General features: G+C 33.4%; 1 pseudogene; it reads left to right on the top strand.

The window, feature by feature from the left end:
• The first annotated feature begins 1,424 nt into the window (after window positions 1–1,424).
• LOC108316968 lies at window positions 1,425–2,571 on the top strand (annotated as a pseudogene).
• Window positions 2,572–17,289: the final 14,718 nt, after the last annotated feature.

Genomic DNA, 17,289 nt, shown 5'->3' with positions numbered 1-17,289 from the left:
TGTTGCAGCTCATTTGGAGAGTCTCTGGCTTTTGATGGTTATGAACAATACTGCGATGAAAATCTTAAATTATAATGAATTTCTTCCAGAATTTTAAAGACAGCTTTATTGTTGAGAACTCATTCCTCATGTGTTAAGACTAGGCTTTTCTCCTTTCTTTCAGGTTCTTTGCCAGAATGTGTTTTGCCATTTTTGTGCAGTAGATCTTCTAGATTAATGTTCAAATGTTAACAGTAATTTTGTTAAAAATTCTCTGGAGATTTGGAGGAGAATTTCATTGAAAATGTGGAAGATAAAAAAATAAAAAATTGGCATCTTTATGATACAGAATATTTCTAGGCTGAAACATAGGACGCCATTCCTTTATTTTTGAAAATATGTTTCAGCATTTTCCCTTATATAATATGTGGTTTCTCTTATCTTCAAAATAACCTTAAATATATTCATAAATTTGTGTACTTTTTTCTAGAATCTGGTTCTGGATTCCACATTAAATATATATATAAATATAAATTACATAAATTTACATAAATATAAATTTCTATATAGTTACATAAATATATATTCATATACTCAAATATATAAATCTGGTTCTGAATTCCACATTAAATATATAATCCAGAATCTGGTTACAAATTATATAATCCAGAATCCAGAATATAATCAAGAATCTGGTTCTGGATTCCACATTAAATATATATAAATATATATATATTTTTATATATTTATACATTATATTAATTATATATATTTTATATATTTTTACATTATATAATAAATATATATTATATTATATTATTTATATAATACGTAAAAATATATTCATAAATTTGTGTACTTTTTTCTAGAATCTTGTTCTGGACTCCACATTAATTTTATTAATAGTAATCTCCTTAGCCTCCTGTAGTCTGTGACAGCTCCTTGGCCTTTCCTTGCCTTTCATGCTGATAACTTTGAGAGTAATGCTCAGTAATTTTGTGGAAAGTCTCTCAATCTGGGGTCTTGTTTGAAGATTTCTCATTATTAATGTAAAGTTATGCACATTTGGAAAGACAACACGAAAGTGACAAGTTATCAGTATATGTATCAGGAGCCACATACATTAATATATCATTTTACTGGTGATAGTAAACTTGATACTTTATTGAGGTATTGTCTGCCAGTTAGCTCTACTGTAAATTTAATCCTTTTCTCTTTTAAATTAATAAACATACTGCTCCACTCGCAGCCGCAGCCTCCGCGGGGCTGAGGAGCCAGGAGTCCGCGGAGCCTGCTCGGGGCTGCAGCATGCAGAGTTAGCGCCACAGCGCACCTGGCAGCCGCCCTGGGGCCCGTCCTGCCGTGGGGTGGCGGGCGCGCCCAGCCTGCCCCAGAGACAGGCCTGCAGGTGGCGGCGGAGCTGAGTGGGTGGATGCAGCTGGAAGATGGCGCCCTCGGGCCCGGGCAGCAGCGCCAGGCGGCGGTGCTGGCAGGTGCTGTAGTGGATCCCAGTGGTGTTCATCAGCCTCCTGCTCGGCTAGTCCTGCTATGCATACGCCATCCAGCTGTGCACAGCATCCAAGGAAAACACTGGCGAACAAGCTGTGTGCCTGATGACCTATCATCTACTTTTTGTAATATTTGGTCATACTGGAAAACTATCTTTACATTACCAATGAATCCTTCAAAAGAATTCCATCTCTCTTATGCAGAGAAAAAATTGTTAGAACAGAGCCAAGAGGAGAAGCCCATCAGGACGTTCTTAGGCGAGCAGCCCAGGATCTTTCCATCTACACCAGGACCCCATCAGGAGCAATCCGATATTGTGACAGATGCCAACTTATAAAACCAGATTGCTGTCATCACTGTTCTGCCCATGATAAATGTATTTTGAAGATGGATCATCATTGCCCATGGGTGAACAATTGTGTTGGATTTTCAAATTATAAGTTCTTCCTCCTTTTCTTGGCTTATTCTCTGCTCTACTGCCTTTTATTTTGCGGCAACAGATTTACAGTGTATTTTATCAAATTTTGGACAAATGGCCTACATGATACTCAAGCCAAGTTCCATATTACGTTTTTATTCTTTGCTGCAGCTGTTTTCTGTCAGCTTGTCTTCTCTGTTTGGCTATCAGTGTTGTCTAGTCAGCAAAAATAAATCTATATTAGAGGCATTCAGAAGTCCAGTATTTCGACATGGAATAGATAAGAATGGATTCAGCTTGGGTTTCAGTGAAAACCCGCAACAAGTTTTTGGTAATGAAAAGAAGTACTGGTTACTACCCATTTTTTCAAGCCTAGGTGATGGCTGCTCCTTTCCATCTTGCCTTGTTAACCAGGATCCTGAACAGCCATCTACTCCCGCAGGGCTGAATTCCACAGCAAAAAAATCCCTAAAACCATCAGTTTCCTGAAAAACCACTGAGAGAGTCCCAGAGCCACCTTCTTACTGATTCTCAGCCTTAGAGAGAGAGCAGCACAAACACAGGAAATGCAAAGCTGTTATGAGCAATCCTGCATTAACCATGGAGAATGAGACTTAACTCTTTAAGCAAGATAAATTCATACTTTATAACAGTATCAATGCTGTAGATGGAAGGAAGAAACTTCCCACAGGAAGGTGTCACTCATCAGTTGTGCCTATATCCCTTTGGCTGGAAATGCAGAATATGAATTGATTAGTTCTCTCCAAGCCATTGATTAAAGTATAACATGTTTTAGATCCAATATACACATTGTTACAACTAACACAAACTATTAAATATTAAAACTAGGTCTGGTTTATTAATCAACAGGGAAAAATAAATAAATATACGAAAGGAGGTCCTTTGATTCTATACAAACATGCTGTTTCTTCTCACACTTCTGCTCACTGATTTTAGCAACCATTGGTAGATCTTGCCTGACAGCTGTTACAGCTAAATTCTAATGAAGCTTTCTATTTCTCTCATTAATACTACATTTTTTGTTAGGATTCTTATGTAAGAGGAAGCTGTTCCTTATGCCCAATTATTTATTCAATTATTTCTTTCTATCAGAAAGTAAATGTAAATATTTATTTTAGAATATGTGATATAAGGCAATACTACCATTATTAATTTTCTTTCTGCAATTGTATGAGCACTGGTCATTGGAACATTGACAGGTTGTTCTGATTTGCTCCACAACAAAAACAGTAAAACAAAGAACTACAATAGCTTTGAGGAAAAGTATTAACACACCATATATTGTGTATCATTTTATAATTATGAATATTTGAATGTACAAGAAAAAAGTAGTTAATATAAAATTTTCAAAATATATATTACCTAAGCACTTTCTCTAAATATATGACTCAGTTTTTCTGAAAGAGGTTGAATTAAAAACTAAAGCATGAGTTTGTCAGAGATGGTTAGGAATGTACATGAGCACTGAATAAATACATAAATAATTTGATTAATAATTTAAAAATAAGCAATTCATATTTTAAAGAAAAGATAATCTACTATATAATTCCAAAACTTCTAAGTTAGTATAAATTGGGCTGGAAACAAATAAATGAGTAGTGTATAATCTCCCATCTTTTGTATAGAAGGGCCAAAAGTTACTGTTTTGTTTTTAATTTAAATTTAGATGAATATAATCTTAACAATATATTAGGTAAAACATAAGGATTGTTAACAGCACAATTGAAAACCAGTTTTACTGTCCTAATCGCTTAAGAATATTTAAAAATTCAAAGAATTTAGAAAAGAAAATAGAAAGAATGTAAAACAATTTAGAAGAAAATAGCAGAAGACCACAAAATAAGTAGATTTTGAAAGACAAATATAAAAAGTAATTATTTCCACTATTCTAAAGCATAGTCTCTTGAAATAGACTACCTCCTGCTTTTCTACTTACATGCAGTTCTAAAGGAAAATAAAACTAGTCATGTATGAAAGAACTGGTAAACATGCCTTGATAAATAATTTACATTTAATGGGTAAATTAGAATGTTTGACAAAGGAAAAATTAGGACCATTAAAAATTGATACAATCTATTAATATATATACAACTATGTCAATGTATCCAAAGTAACATATAAATAAATCTAAAATAAATATCTATGTGCCAAAAAATAAAGCACTAAAAGAGAAAAATATTGAAATGCAAAAATAAAGTGCTCATGAAGATACAAGAGCAGATTTTTACAAAATCTGGAAACCATCATTCTCAGCAAACTGACACAAGAACAGAAAGCCGAACACCACATGTTCTCACTCATAGATGGGTGTTGAACAATAAGAACATGTGGACTCAGGGAGAGGAGCATCACACACTGGGGGCAGTTGGGGAGGGTAGGGGAGAGACACCAGTGGGTGGGGAGGGATAACATGGGGAGAAATGCCAGACATAGCACGCACAAAAAGTAAAATTTTTAAAAAAGTAGCATCCGTATGTAGCAGAATAATTATGTAGGTGTATTAAGTACACATAACAGTGATGCTTCTCAAAATAAAACTTTAAGAGGTTACCAGAGTTTTCTACTGTCATCAAAATTTCAAAACAGTGTGTCCTATGTCATTTGCGAATTTGCTTATTCTTCATTAGAACATCTTGCTCCAGTTTAAGGTAAAGGGCATAAAGGATAAGAACAATATGATTAGGAAAGTAGAATGAATAGATAAAACCTAAAAGACAACAGAGGCATTTTGCTCAAGTATTCAGACAAGGCTCAGAAAAACTGATCTCATGTTTAAAGAATAACCTCAATATATCCCATAGAGACATAAATGTTCTACTCAATATAGTGTAATATATTCCCTGCTGATCTTTATAAATAGATTATCGTTCTTTTTCATACCTGTGTATGATTTCAAATGGAAGGTGCTGGAATTCAGTCACTAGCAGAGTAATACAATATTCACTTATATTGTTCTTTTTTTTCCTTACACATATAATAGGACATGTAGTCTTTTTGTATGCTAAGTTGTGCTCACTTTTGAAAATATTGTATCTCTTTTAAATGTTGAAGATGTTTTAGTTTGGGATATTGCATATGTAAGGCATGCCTGGGCCATAATATTTAATTAAATTTAGTGAACCAGACAAGTGATCATTATTCTATATTACTTAGAGGTGAACTTAAAAGTAATAAATCAGTTTGTTAGAAAGGGGCATCAACATGAATGTCACTGGTTACCAAAAAACTGAACACAATTATTGCCAATGGCATGGCCATATATAGAGAAAATCTTGAAAACCCACCAAAAACTGTTAGAACTAATAAATAAATTCAGTAAAGTTGTGGAATACAAAATCAACATTCAAAAATCAATTGCATTCTTATATACTAAAAATAAACTATCTGAAAAAGAAAGAAAACAATATCATTGACAATAGCATCAAAAAGAATTTTAAAAAATGAACTGATGGGATTATATCAAACTAAAAGCCTTATGCACAGCAACAGAAACAGTCAGCAGAGTGAAGAGACATCTTATGGAATAGAAAAAGACCTTTGCAAACCACACTTCTAATAAGAGACTATATCCAAAATACATAAGGAACTCAAACAAATCACTGACACAAAGACAAATAAGACAAAGGGTAACATTTTCTGGCAAAGATGTGAATAAAGGGAAACACATGTACACTGTTGGTTACAATAAAAACTGGTACAGCCATTATAGACAACAGAAAATATTAAAAATAGACCTAGCATAGATTCAGCAACCCTACTTCTCAGTTTATATTCAAAAAAGGGCATCAGGGTGTAGAAGAGGTACCTACATTCACAAATTCTTTGCAACATCATTTATGATAGCCAAGATACAGAAACTATCTAAATGTCTATTATGGATAAATGGATGAAGAAAATAATGATGTATCCATACAATAGAATATTAATCAACATCAAGAAAGAAAAAAAATGCTGCCATTTGTGACACCTAAGAGAACATTGTGTTAAGTAAAATAATCCAGAAATAAAAGGTAAGTATTGTAGTATTTTGCTCATGTACAGAATCTGAAATAGTCATACCCATAGAAATAGAGAATAGATCGGTTATTGTTCACTCTTATATAGAATCTAAAATAGTCAAACTCATAGAATTAGAGAATAGATTGGTTGTTGCCAGGGGCTGGGGAGAGGGAGAAAAGAGGAGGTGATGGTTAAAGGATCTAAAGTTTCAGTTATGCAAGAGGAATGAGTTCTGGAGATCTACTATAAAGCATGGTATCTATAACAATACTGTATTGCATATCTATAATTGCTAAGAAGATAGATATTATATGTGTTCTTCGCAAAAAATCTAATTAGCATAAAGGAAGTGGGAGAAAACTTTAGAAGGTGATGGTTATTTTTATTGCCTTGACTGTAGTGGTAGTTTCACAGTTACATATTTATCCCCAAACTCATTAGGATGTATACATTAAATATGTTCAACTTTTTATATGTCAAGTATACCTCAATAAAGTGGTTTAATAAAGGAGAGCGGAATATGATATATCAATATGTAATTTTATCAAAGAAAACTGAAAACAGGTACTTGTATGTCTTATTCATGGGAATATATGAGACTATTACAAACTTTTAGAATGCAATACTGAAATATACTAAAGATTAGGTGTTCATACCCATTGACCTAACATTTCTACTACAGTCTTTAGAAACACTCCTGAATCAATAAGAATGTTTTATTCATCATCAATGATAATGATAAAAAATTAAAAGAACCAAATTGTTCTTAGATAAATAATTAAATAAAAATTTTAGATGCAGGAATAGACTATTATATGGCTATTAAATAGGAAAAAAAACTTCCATATACGTTGGCAAGGAAAGCTATCCAAAATTATTATAAGGTGAAAAACAAAAGTAAATTAAGATAAAATCCTATCAACTTTAGAGGAATATATTTAATATCATCAGATTTTGCTAAAATAAACCAAATATAGTGTATGCAAATATATGTATATCAAAAAGGTATAATAGTACCCAAAATCTTTTAACAATGTATATTTCAGAGAAGGAATAATGAAGTAATTGATAGTTAATAGGTACAAAAATTAGATACAGTTAGATAGAACAAATAAAATCTATTGTAAATTAGCACAACAGGGCAAATATCCTTAACAATAATTTGCTTAATTATTTCAAAATAACTAAAACAAAATAACCAAAAAAATGTAATTGGGTTGTTTCTAACACAAACAAATGATAAATGCTTGAGGTGATGGGTATCCCAATTCCACTGATTTGAGCATTATGCATTGCATGCTTGTATCAAAATATCACATGTACCCCATATGTATGTACAACTATTATGTATCCATAATTAAAATTTTTAAAAATCAAAAGTTGTCATGCCTTCAGTATATTCAATTTTTTATAAAGAGTGCAATAGCAAAGAACAATTTTATTAAAACTAATTTTCATAGAAATTTCTCCTTTCTTTCTTAAACTAAGTATTACATCATTCTTCAGCTCACTATTCTACCATCCCCTCACTAACAAAGCTTTTTATTACCTTCCTAATTAGGTCAAGTACTCCTGTTACATATTCTTAAAGCATCATGTAACTTTCCACATAGTGCTTATCTGAGTTATAATTCACATAATTTTTAAAAATAAAATTATTTTTTCTATGTCTGTGTCCTCCAGTAGATCCTAATTCTGAGGACAGAAATGATATCTATTTTGGGCACTGTTTAATCCAAAATGCTTATCCCAGAACCTGACACATCTTAGACACTCAAATATATTTATTGAAACAATAAACTGCCCCAACTGTTATTTATCATTGTGTGCATAAAATACACAAATAGGAATCCATATCCAAGGCTTAAACTATTTGTCAACAACATGAACTGTGTATACATATTTTTTAATTGAATGGTCTTTGCATTCTTTGTTTTTCTCCAAAATGGAACTCTCAGAACATATACTGAATAATTAGATGCCTCTTTTAGTTGAATTCTTTATAATTAATGTTATTATTTCACACAACCAAAGCTCATGAATTTATAAGAGAAATGAAGTAGTTCCACTCCTTTATGTTGAGTTTGAATCCTCTTGTTGAGTTATATAATGAACTTCATTATTTCACTTTATTAGAAATTTCGAATTCTTTAACTAACAAAGAAACATCTTTTCTACCCTCTCAATAATTCATTTCAGTCACCAAAATTTGTTTCTGTAAGCATATTTTATACAATAGGGAAAAGACTCTCTAATCCATAAATGTTACTGGAATAACTGGCTAACCACATGTAGAAAACTGAAACTGCACTCCTTCAGTTCACCATATGCAAAAACTAGCTCAAGATGATTAAAGACTTAAAAATAAGACATAACTCTTCAAAAACCCTAGAAGAAAATCTAGGAAATAACATTCTAGGTGTTGGCCATGGCAAAGATTTTATGACAAAGTTTCAAAAAGAAATTGAAACAAAACCAAAATTTGACAATTTAACTAAGAAGTTTCATCACAGCAAAAGAAATTTTCAACAGAGTAAACAAACACCCCACGGAATGGGAGAAAATATTTGTAAGCTCTGCTTCTGACAAAGTTCTAATATACAGAATCTACAAAGAAATGAACAAGCTAAAAGCAAACAAACTAATTAAAAAATGAGCAAAGAACATGAACAGATATTTCTGAAAGGAAGATATACACTGCAGACATGAAACTTGAACATAGAGAAGTAAAGGAAAAAAATAATAAAACAGGGAAAAAAACTAAGACATACACATAGCCAACAAGCATATGAAGAACTGCTAAACGTCATTAACCATCAGAAAAATGCAAAGTAAAACCACAATGAGATACCATCTAATACCAATCAGAATGGCTATTATGAAAATGTCAAGAAGTAACAGATGTTGATGAGGTTACCAAGAAAAGGGAAGGCTTACACACTGCTGGTGGGAATGTAAATTAATTCAGCTAGTGTAGAATGCAGTTTGGAGATTTCTTAAAGAACTGAAAACAGAATTACCATTCAACCCAGCAAATCCCTTTACTGAGTATATACACAAAGGAAAAGAAATCATTTTATCATAAAGACTCATGCAATTTTATGTTCATTACAGCACTATTCATGATAGCAAAGACATGGAATCAACCTAGGGGCCCATCGACAGTGGACTGCATAAAGAAAATGTGGTACATGTAAATACCATGGAATCCTATGCAACCATTAAAAAAAAAGAATAAAATAATGTCTTTTGTAGCACTATGGTTGCAGCTGGAGATCACTGTCCTTGATGAATTAGTGTAGGAACAGAAAACCAAGTATCACAAGTTCTCACAAATGTGAGCTAAACACTGACTACACAGGAACACACAGAAGGGAACAACAGACACTGGGTCTAAATGACACTGGGTCAAGTAGTTGAGGGCAGTGGGCAGGAGGAGGGTGAGGGTCAACAAACTGCCTATCAGGTAGGTACTATGCTCATTACCTGGGTGATAAAATTATTTGTACACCAAGCCCCAGCAACACACAATTTACCCATGTGACAAATCTGTACCTGTCCTTTCTGAATTTAAACATTAAAAAGAAAAAAAAAGCTTTTATAAATAAACTCCAAAAATTGATAGGCATGTGTACATATATGGTCATTATATCCTGGCTATTGAAATATATTCAATATTCAAAAAATATTTCTTTCTAAATGTAGCACTGGAAAAGTACAGTTTGTTAAACACTTTTTCTATAACCTTCCTCTCACATTTAATGATTCATTCTTAGCAGTGTCAGCACTGAAAACAGGAACACAAAGTTAAGTTCTTTCAAAAGGTTGAACATTTTGCCATTTCCTGAAAGACCAAAGAAAATCAGACTCAGCTTGCCACCATTACTTCCTAGGTTGGTAATGTTTTTACTTATACGTAAGTCTTTACAATAAAGTAAGAGCTCAAAGAAATTCAAATATTTTTAAATTAAATATTCATTATCACACAATTTTATTATTTTATAAAAAAATCTGGCCCAGAAAGGGATTCACCTTTTATAAGTATTTCCTTGGTCTATGCTAGGAAATAAACCCAACTAGAAAATACAAGTGTTTGTTTTGTAAGTATATGATAATTACAGCAGTACGTACACTAGAAAAACAGTAAATTTAATTGTCCAAAGATTTTTGAAAAAGCCAAGTATTCATGTACTAGAGAACACTGTGAGGCATATCCAGATCTTAGAAAGAGACAGATATGTTCCTTGTCCTCATGCAGCTCATCACATGTGGTTTCCTTATTCAGTCTTCAGGTATGTACTTCATTTTAAGTGTATACTTGCTCCATAGAAAACTGTGCATGTCATTGTTTGAGTACTGCCAACACAAGTGCCCCCAAAGATACTTGGGTGCTAAGACAGTTTTTATATTAGCTAACTTTAACTAGTCTGTGTTTCAGAGAGGGCTTTCAGAAAATAATGACATATCCAAGGAACCATGAATGATAAATGGGAGTTAATGTGACCAACAGGGTAGAGACATTGGTCAAGGGAATGGCATCTTCAAAGACCTTTATGTTGCAGGGGAGTTGGTGAGTTCCAGGAACTGAAAACAAGCACAATATGTAGACTGTTTGAAGCAAGGTAGGAGTGGTAGAAAATGAGACAGAAAGAGGTGGATAGGAACAATATTACAGATGCTCCTCAACTTTTGATGGAGTTACATCCCAGTCAACTTGCCATACACTGAAAATACATTTAATGCACCTGACCTACAGAACATTATAGGTTGGCCTACCCTATTATAAATTTGCTCAGAATAGTAATATCAGCCTACAGTGTGGCTAAACCATCTAACACAAAGCCTATTTTATAAAGCATTGAATCTTTCATGCAATGTACTCAATACTGTACTGAATTACAGTTGCTCTCACAGCATCATAAACTTAAAAAATCCTAAGTCAAACCACGGTTAAGTCAGGTCCTCTCAATATCTCAAGAGATGTCAGATTTTAATCTAAGAATGATAGGAAATCATCCAGGAGTTTCAAGCATGGAAATGATACAAATACTTCTTGGTTGAAAACGCTCAAATCTGGTCTGTTGAGCAGAAATAATCTTAAATGAAGGTAAGTGCCATGAGACATTATGACATCATATATTTGACAACAGTAGCTCAAAATCCATGCTCAGAAGTCACACTCAGCCTTCTCATGTACATGTTTCATTGCAAAATAATTTTATTTCTTGCCAATCAAATAATTTTATTTCTTGACTCCATCAAGTATTGTTGTTTTGGGTAGACTGGATCCACAGAGCCAGTTGACATTCCCTAAGTGACCCCTGAATTTAAGGTTCCTTTCATCATTCAGACGGAGAGTACATTTTTCTAAGATGGCATTGTGCAGCCATTGAAATATATATTAAATGCTCATAAAAATATATATCCATCAGTAACTTTATAAAGAATATAAAGCTCTAGTATGATCAAACCAAGCTTCAAAAAAAAAGCATAACAAAATTTATATTTTCTGAGACTTTATATTTCCATTTGTTTTTAATCATAATTACATATTATATTTAGTAGGATACATTAAGGAAACTTTATTTTTTTAAAAAAGGAACCCTTTCTTCTCTAGCAGATGATAAAACTGAGTTAAACTAAGTAATAACATTTCTGAGTTATTTTAGATGCTACCTCAAACCTTAAATTTTATAATTAAAAAGTCTACATTTTTATATCAGAAATTAATATATCTATTAAAAGTCATCACCTGAAGCAGCCTCGGGATAAAACTATATTTCCAGATTTAATAACTAAAATCTCAAAATTTCAGACTGAATTAGATCTTTTTATTATTATTCAACTTTTGCCCTTCTAAAAATTTTTTTTTAATTCAAAGAGAGTTACAAGCACCTATTTAAATTTGACTCTTCATTTCCTCCTGAATGTTGACTCTTCCCTGCTGTAGGGTCAACACTCCTAAAACTTTCTCATTAGCTCCTTGTTAGGACCTGGCTCTCCCTGAAGAATCCCCTGGAAAGTGTGGTAGATTCCAGCTCCAGACTCCAACTTTTCTCACCCACAGACCTAGAACAAATAATTTAACCTCACTATACTTCAGTTTCCTTAGCTGAAAACTGTGGACAATAATAGTACATCCCTTGTGGTTTGGGAAGATCAAATTATATCATCTGTGCACAGTACACATACATGATCCCTAACAAATAAAATTTACTCAATAGCCGTTAGCAACCAATGAATAATTTCACAGGTTGTTAACAAGTTGAGTTCCCTAGGAAGTAGACCTTGAGGTAGAGTTTGAGGTAAAATTTATTTAGGGACACTTTCAGCATTGGCACCCGTGGAGCAGAAGAGACAGGAAAGAGGCAGAAAGGGGCAGATAGAAGTTGATCCAGTCTTGATAAACGCCACAGCTGTCCCCACAGGGCAGTCCTTCAGAGTCAGCCTGCATTGAGTCAAGGGGTCTGAGCCTTTAGATTCCAGTCAACTTATCATGGGATACAGGCTGTTACTACCTTGGGATTGAGGAGAGCCTTTCTAACCTAGGCAATTTCTAGAGAGGGTTCACAGTTAAGAGCTGCCAGGCGGGGGCACAATTCCTGCAGTCCTGTAGGGGGATCAGTATGGCTCATCACAGTATCTTTGGCATAGGTTGACGGGAAATACAATATATTCCTATGTTTCCTTTTTCTCTAGATTTCTATCTAAACTCTGTCTTCCCACAAGGGACTACATTTCATACCACCAAATCAATATATTTTGCCACACTTTGATTTCGCTTTTCATCCTATTCATCTCAACGATTTATTTCTTTTTATTCCTTTCATGTGTATGTTTTTTGGACTTAATTTGCTGTCATAATTTACATACAATGAAAATATGACTTATTCTTTAAAAAATGTGGTTCTCTTAACATTTCCTTATCCATTAACCAACTTTACAAACTGCCTCTGGATATTAAAAATGATATATTCTCGCTTTGAGGGAAAATGTTTAAAGTAAAATTTGATTAAGCGGTTAAACATGTTTCCCTGAGGTTGATATTATTTGATTATTTCATATTTTAACAGCAAATGTTAATTATTGACATGGTCTGCCCCTTCCCGAGGAGACCCATAAAAATAACATGTGCCTCTGAAGAATTTCCTAGCTGAAGCAGGCTTTGCTTTGTGTCCTCAATTGTAATTATCTTTATTGCATTGTAAAGAATCCGTGTCATACACTAACTCATCCATTAACAATCATAATGTGAGCAAATTTTCTTTGTTTTAGAACATCTCAAGGGTCCAGGCTGTTTGTATATGATAGCAGCTCATTGAGTTCCAAATTACACAGAATTTAAAATGCGAAGAGAAAAAATACTGCTGTTTCACCATTTGTTTTTTACAGGAACTTGCTTTTTCCTTTCATATACAATGCACATTTAAGGAAGGCTTTTTGGAAGGAAGTACCTCCTTAGTCAGGTTAAGAAACAAGAAGGAGGAGGAAGAAGAAAAAGAGGAAAGGAGAGAAAAAGAGTACATCCCAAGGGAAGTGTGAGAGAAAGTGTTCTGGGTTTCTACCTCAAAAACAAAGAGAAGAAATATTAAATGTTTAAAAAAAGATATACATCCCTTTATTCTACTAATAATATATAGATCCCTTTATTCTACTTTATTAGACCAAAGTAACTATTAACAATAATTAACAAGCAACTGGATACACAATGAGATTTAAAGTTCAAAACACATATCAAATTGTTATCCTTTTAGTAGGCTAAAATTTAATTTTGGACAAAATACAAATTTTAAGGTCTTAGTAGGTGAGGAAGATCCATCTCTTGATATTTAGGGCACTGTGCTTCTAAAGTCTCTCTCACTCATAATGAAGACATTCATTTTAATACCAGTCTCAACTTACTAGGCTTTTATCTTTTCAGTAAGCATAAAGGTAAGAATTAATGACCAGATTTCACATATATCTATTAAATTACATCTTTCGTAGCAACGTGGATAGAACTGAAGGCTATTATATTAAATTATATAATTTAGAAACAAAGCCAAATACCGCACGTTCTCACTTATATGTGGGAGCAAAACAAGGTGTACACATGGACAAAGAATATAGAATAATAGACACTGGAGACTCAGAAGTGTAGGGAGGTAGCAAGGGTGGAGAGATGAGAAGTTACTTAATGGGCACAATACGCAGTATTTGGCTGATGGTTATGATAAAAGCCCAACTTCACCACTGCACAATATATCCATGTACTATAACTGTAGTCGTAGCCTTTAAATTTATGCAACTAAAAAGAAAAGGATATGTCCAACTAATCAATACAAATAAATCCTAGTAAATACATAATGACCTCCAGAGAGTATGGATGAAAATTTGTATACAAGGAATACAGAAAGGTAGAAAAGTACCTACTATCATGACAATAACTTTTCAGGATATAGGGAATGCAGTAAAATAATAAATAAATTAATAATATGATGCAAGTGTAAGGTCAATGAGAAGCGGCAATAGAGAGAGACAAGTCTGAAGTATATATATATATTTTTAACAATGTGGAACAGATGGCAGTTAAATGATATGCTTTTCAGTGCTGAGTGAATTGAAGAGATGTTTTTGGAGGGAAATGATGTTTCAGGCAGGGCTCTTTCATTTGTGAAAGATAGGAATCTTTCCATCTCTACAGATTTGGGCAAAAACAGGCTTTAATGTGTTATGTAGCTAAAATTTCTTAGCAATGATTGATTTTGGGAACAACCAAATACATGTTCTCCAAAGTTGTCACCAGTATTGAGACTTGCTCTTTTTGGTTCTTGGCTATGCCTTAGTCTGCATACACTTCCTTTATAGACTGTATGCTTACTGTTGCTGGCAGAATGGATGACAAAGTCTCCAGTATTTCATCATATGTTCTCAGCAACTGCACGAAAAAGAATGCTTCTGCGCCATTCCATCTATCAGAAGCCCTCAGTGCCGGGCTCTAAAAATAGACCAACCTGGGTCAAGTGTTCATTCTTATACTACTCTCCATGGCCAGAGGGAAGCCATTGCTCTGTCCAAGGTACATCTGAATCCTACAGACTGAGAGAATGAAAAAGTGGTACTTTCCCAAAGGAATATCAGGATGTTATAACCAGAAAATGGGTTAAGAGTTGTGAGGGAACCCAGAGTATTTGTTTACTACTAATGGTAAGAAAAAAAGGATTCAACTTTAGGAGAGAAAACTGAATTCAGAAAAGACTATTTGGGAAAAAAGAGGTAAAAATTAAATGCCATCTTTCCTAGTATTTTTATTCACTTTCACTCAAAATCTCAATCCAGATTTTCAGAAAGGAAAAAAACAGACCTAGATAACATATCTCTTTTTCTTTTTCTCTTCTCTAATTAACTTGTAGATAAGTTCTACAGGTTGAAACTCTATGTGTTGAATTTGATGCTTTAGTTAAACTATATGAAAACTAAACAAAAAAAGATATATGGATATATTCCAGACCTCCAGACAATGACAATGAGTAGCATTTCATCTGCACCCACCTCTAAGCTGGGTTGGGGAGGGGTAGATGGAGATGAGCAAGCACAGGGGCCAAGTATAAAACACAAAGAGGATAATAATGAGGGGCAACTGCAATCATCCTGAACTGTGGGTCACCTAAGAGGGCAGGAGGAAAACCACACAGTCTAGTGTCAGGAGAAAGTCATCATAATTCTTTTCATAACTTTAAAAATTGGCTTTCTTGGGTGATAATTTTATTTTTTCCCAAGTAGCTTTCAAATGTGTGTTTAACTCAAGTTTCCTGAACAATTAAATCTTAAATTAAAATATATATATATATATATCTGAAGCACCTAGCCTTGATAGAGATCGGCAATGTGTTTTTCCCTCTAATTTAATAAGGCTTGTTGAGTTCAAGCTACATACGGCAGAATTTTTGTGATTCAACAAGGAAAAGCCCAAAGAAGTTTGAAAATATAGTTCATAAGGAAGGCTAATAAATTAGGAACTACCAAGGAAGATGAATAATTACTGTGTTGAATGAAAATATTTATAATAATTAACTATATCTTACCTTGTATGAATTTAAATGCCTGTAATGTAAATCATCAACACGCTAAGTTAGAATGATTTGCATAAGAGCAGGAGAGAACTAATTTGTTTAAACTCTATCTGGCACAAATTATTAAATTCAGTGTGGAAGAGAAAGAAGAAGAAAAAAAAAAAAAACAGAGACAGGCCTATGAAACTGATTGCTATTAGGGAGAGCTAAAGGCCTGATATAAGACTGAAGTGTAGGTGATGCCCAGTGATTCGCACATGAAACCAATCGGGAGGTAGCAGCAAATAACATTTATAGCCTCAGATGCACGTACATCAATTTTCAGAGCATGGGTAATAAAGGAAACTTAAAATGTTGTTACTATGTGATATATTTTATATCTTATTAACTTATAACATTGTATATATTTACATATATATGTATGTATGTATATATCTAATTTGTTGGTGTTAGAATGATTTTAGGACTAAGAAGTATAAAGAACATTATCAATAAAAACGACTTCCCATTAGGTGTAGTGGAATGAATTATAGAAAAGTGCCCAGCAGAGTTCAATAAAGTGACATTTCAGGCTACTAAAGGCTTGTGTTTGAAACACAAGCTATTCTGTTTTCAGTGGTCTGGAAACATCATAAAATGGGTTTGGTGCCACAAGGCTACAGATATAGTTGTAGTTCTTTTTAAAAAGGATTGCAATTAGCCATACACAAACTTTATGACTTGTGATTTACAAGCTTGAAATAAATGTTAAGCACAATTGAATAACAGACTATTAAAGAAGCAGTTTGTGGGCATTTGGAAATGGAAACAGAAATATCAGCACAACGAGTTTAAGAAGAATGAGTCAGGTCAGACTGACTTCATTCTCCCTTGAGCGAGAATTTGAAAAAGGTGGATTACATCCATCTGGATTTAGCCAGGTATTTGTCACAGTCACAAAAGGCAGATAATCTGAATGACAAGTAGGGAAGTATATCTGCAAGGGCCTAAATGACCATATTCATGATTCTAATTAATGAACTGATTAAATCTTAGAGCACAGTTTTTTACTGTTTTCCAAAAACAGCTTCCTTTAGATCCTTTCTTTTTAAAAATTACCACTACTGCTTTTGAGCATCTGCTATATACTAGGCATAAACACATTGCTTGACATAAATCTTATTCTCACAGTTACCCATAAGACAGACCTTCTTCAAATTTTACATTAAAGACATTTAGAGATTTGCTCAAGGTCACAAAGCTATAGAGAGGAAGTTTTAATTTGCAAATAACATGCAGCTGGAGAAAAAAGTTGAATTACACAATTAGACT

The sequence above is a fragment of the Cebus imitator genome, unplaced genomic scaffold (genome assembly GCF_001604975.1).
Source record: "Cebus imitator isolate Cc_AM_T3 unplaced genomic scaffold, Cebus_imitator-1.0 Scaffold195, whole genome shotgun sequence".
Lineage (NCBI taxonomy): Eukaryota > Metazoa > Chordata > Mammalia > Primates > Cebidae > Cebus > Cebus imitator.
The sequence above is the reverse complement of the archived record's forward strand: the minus strand, read 5'-3'. Positions and strand labels throughout refer to the sequence as shown.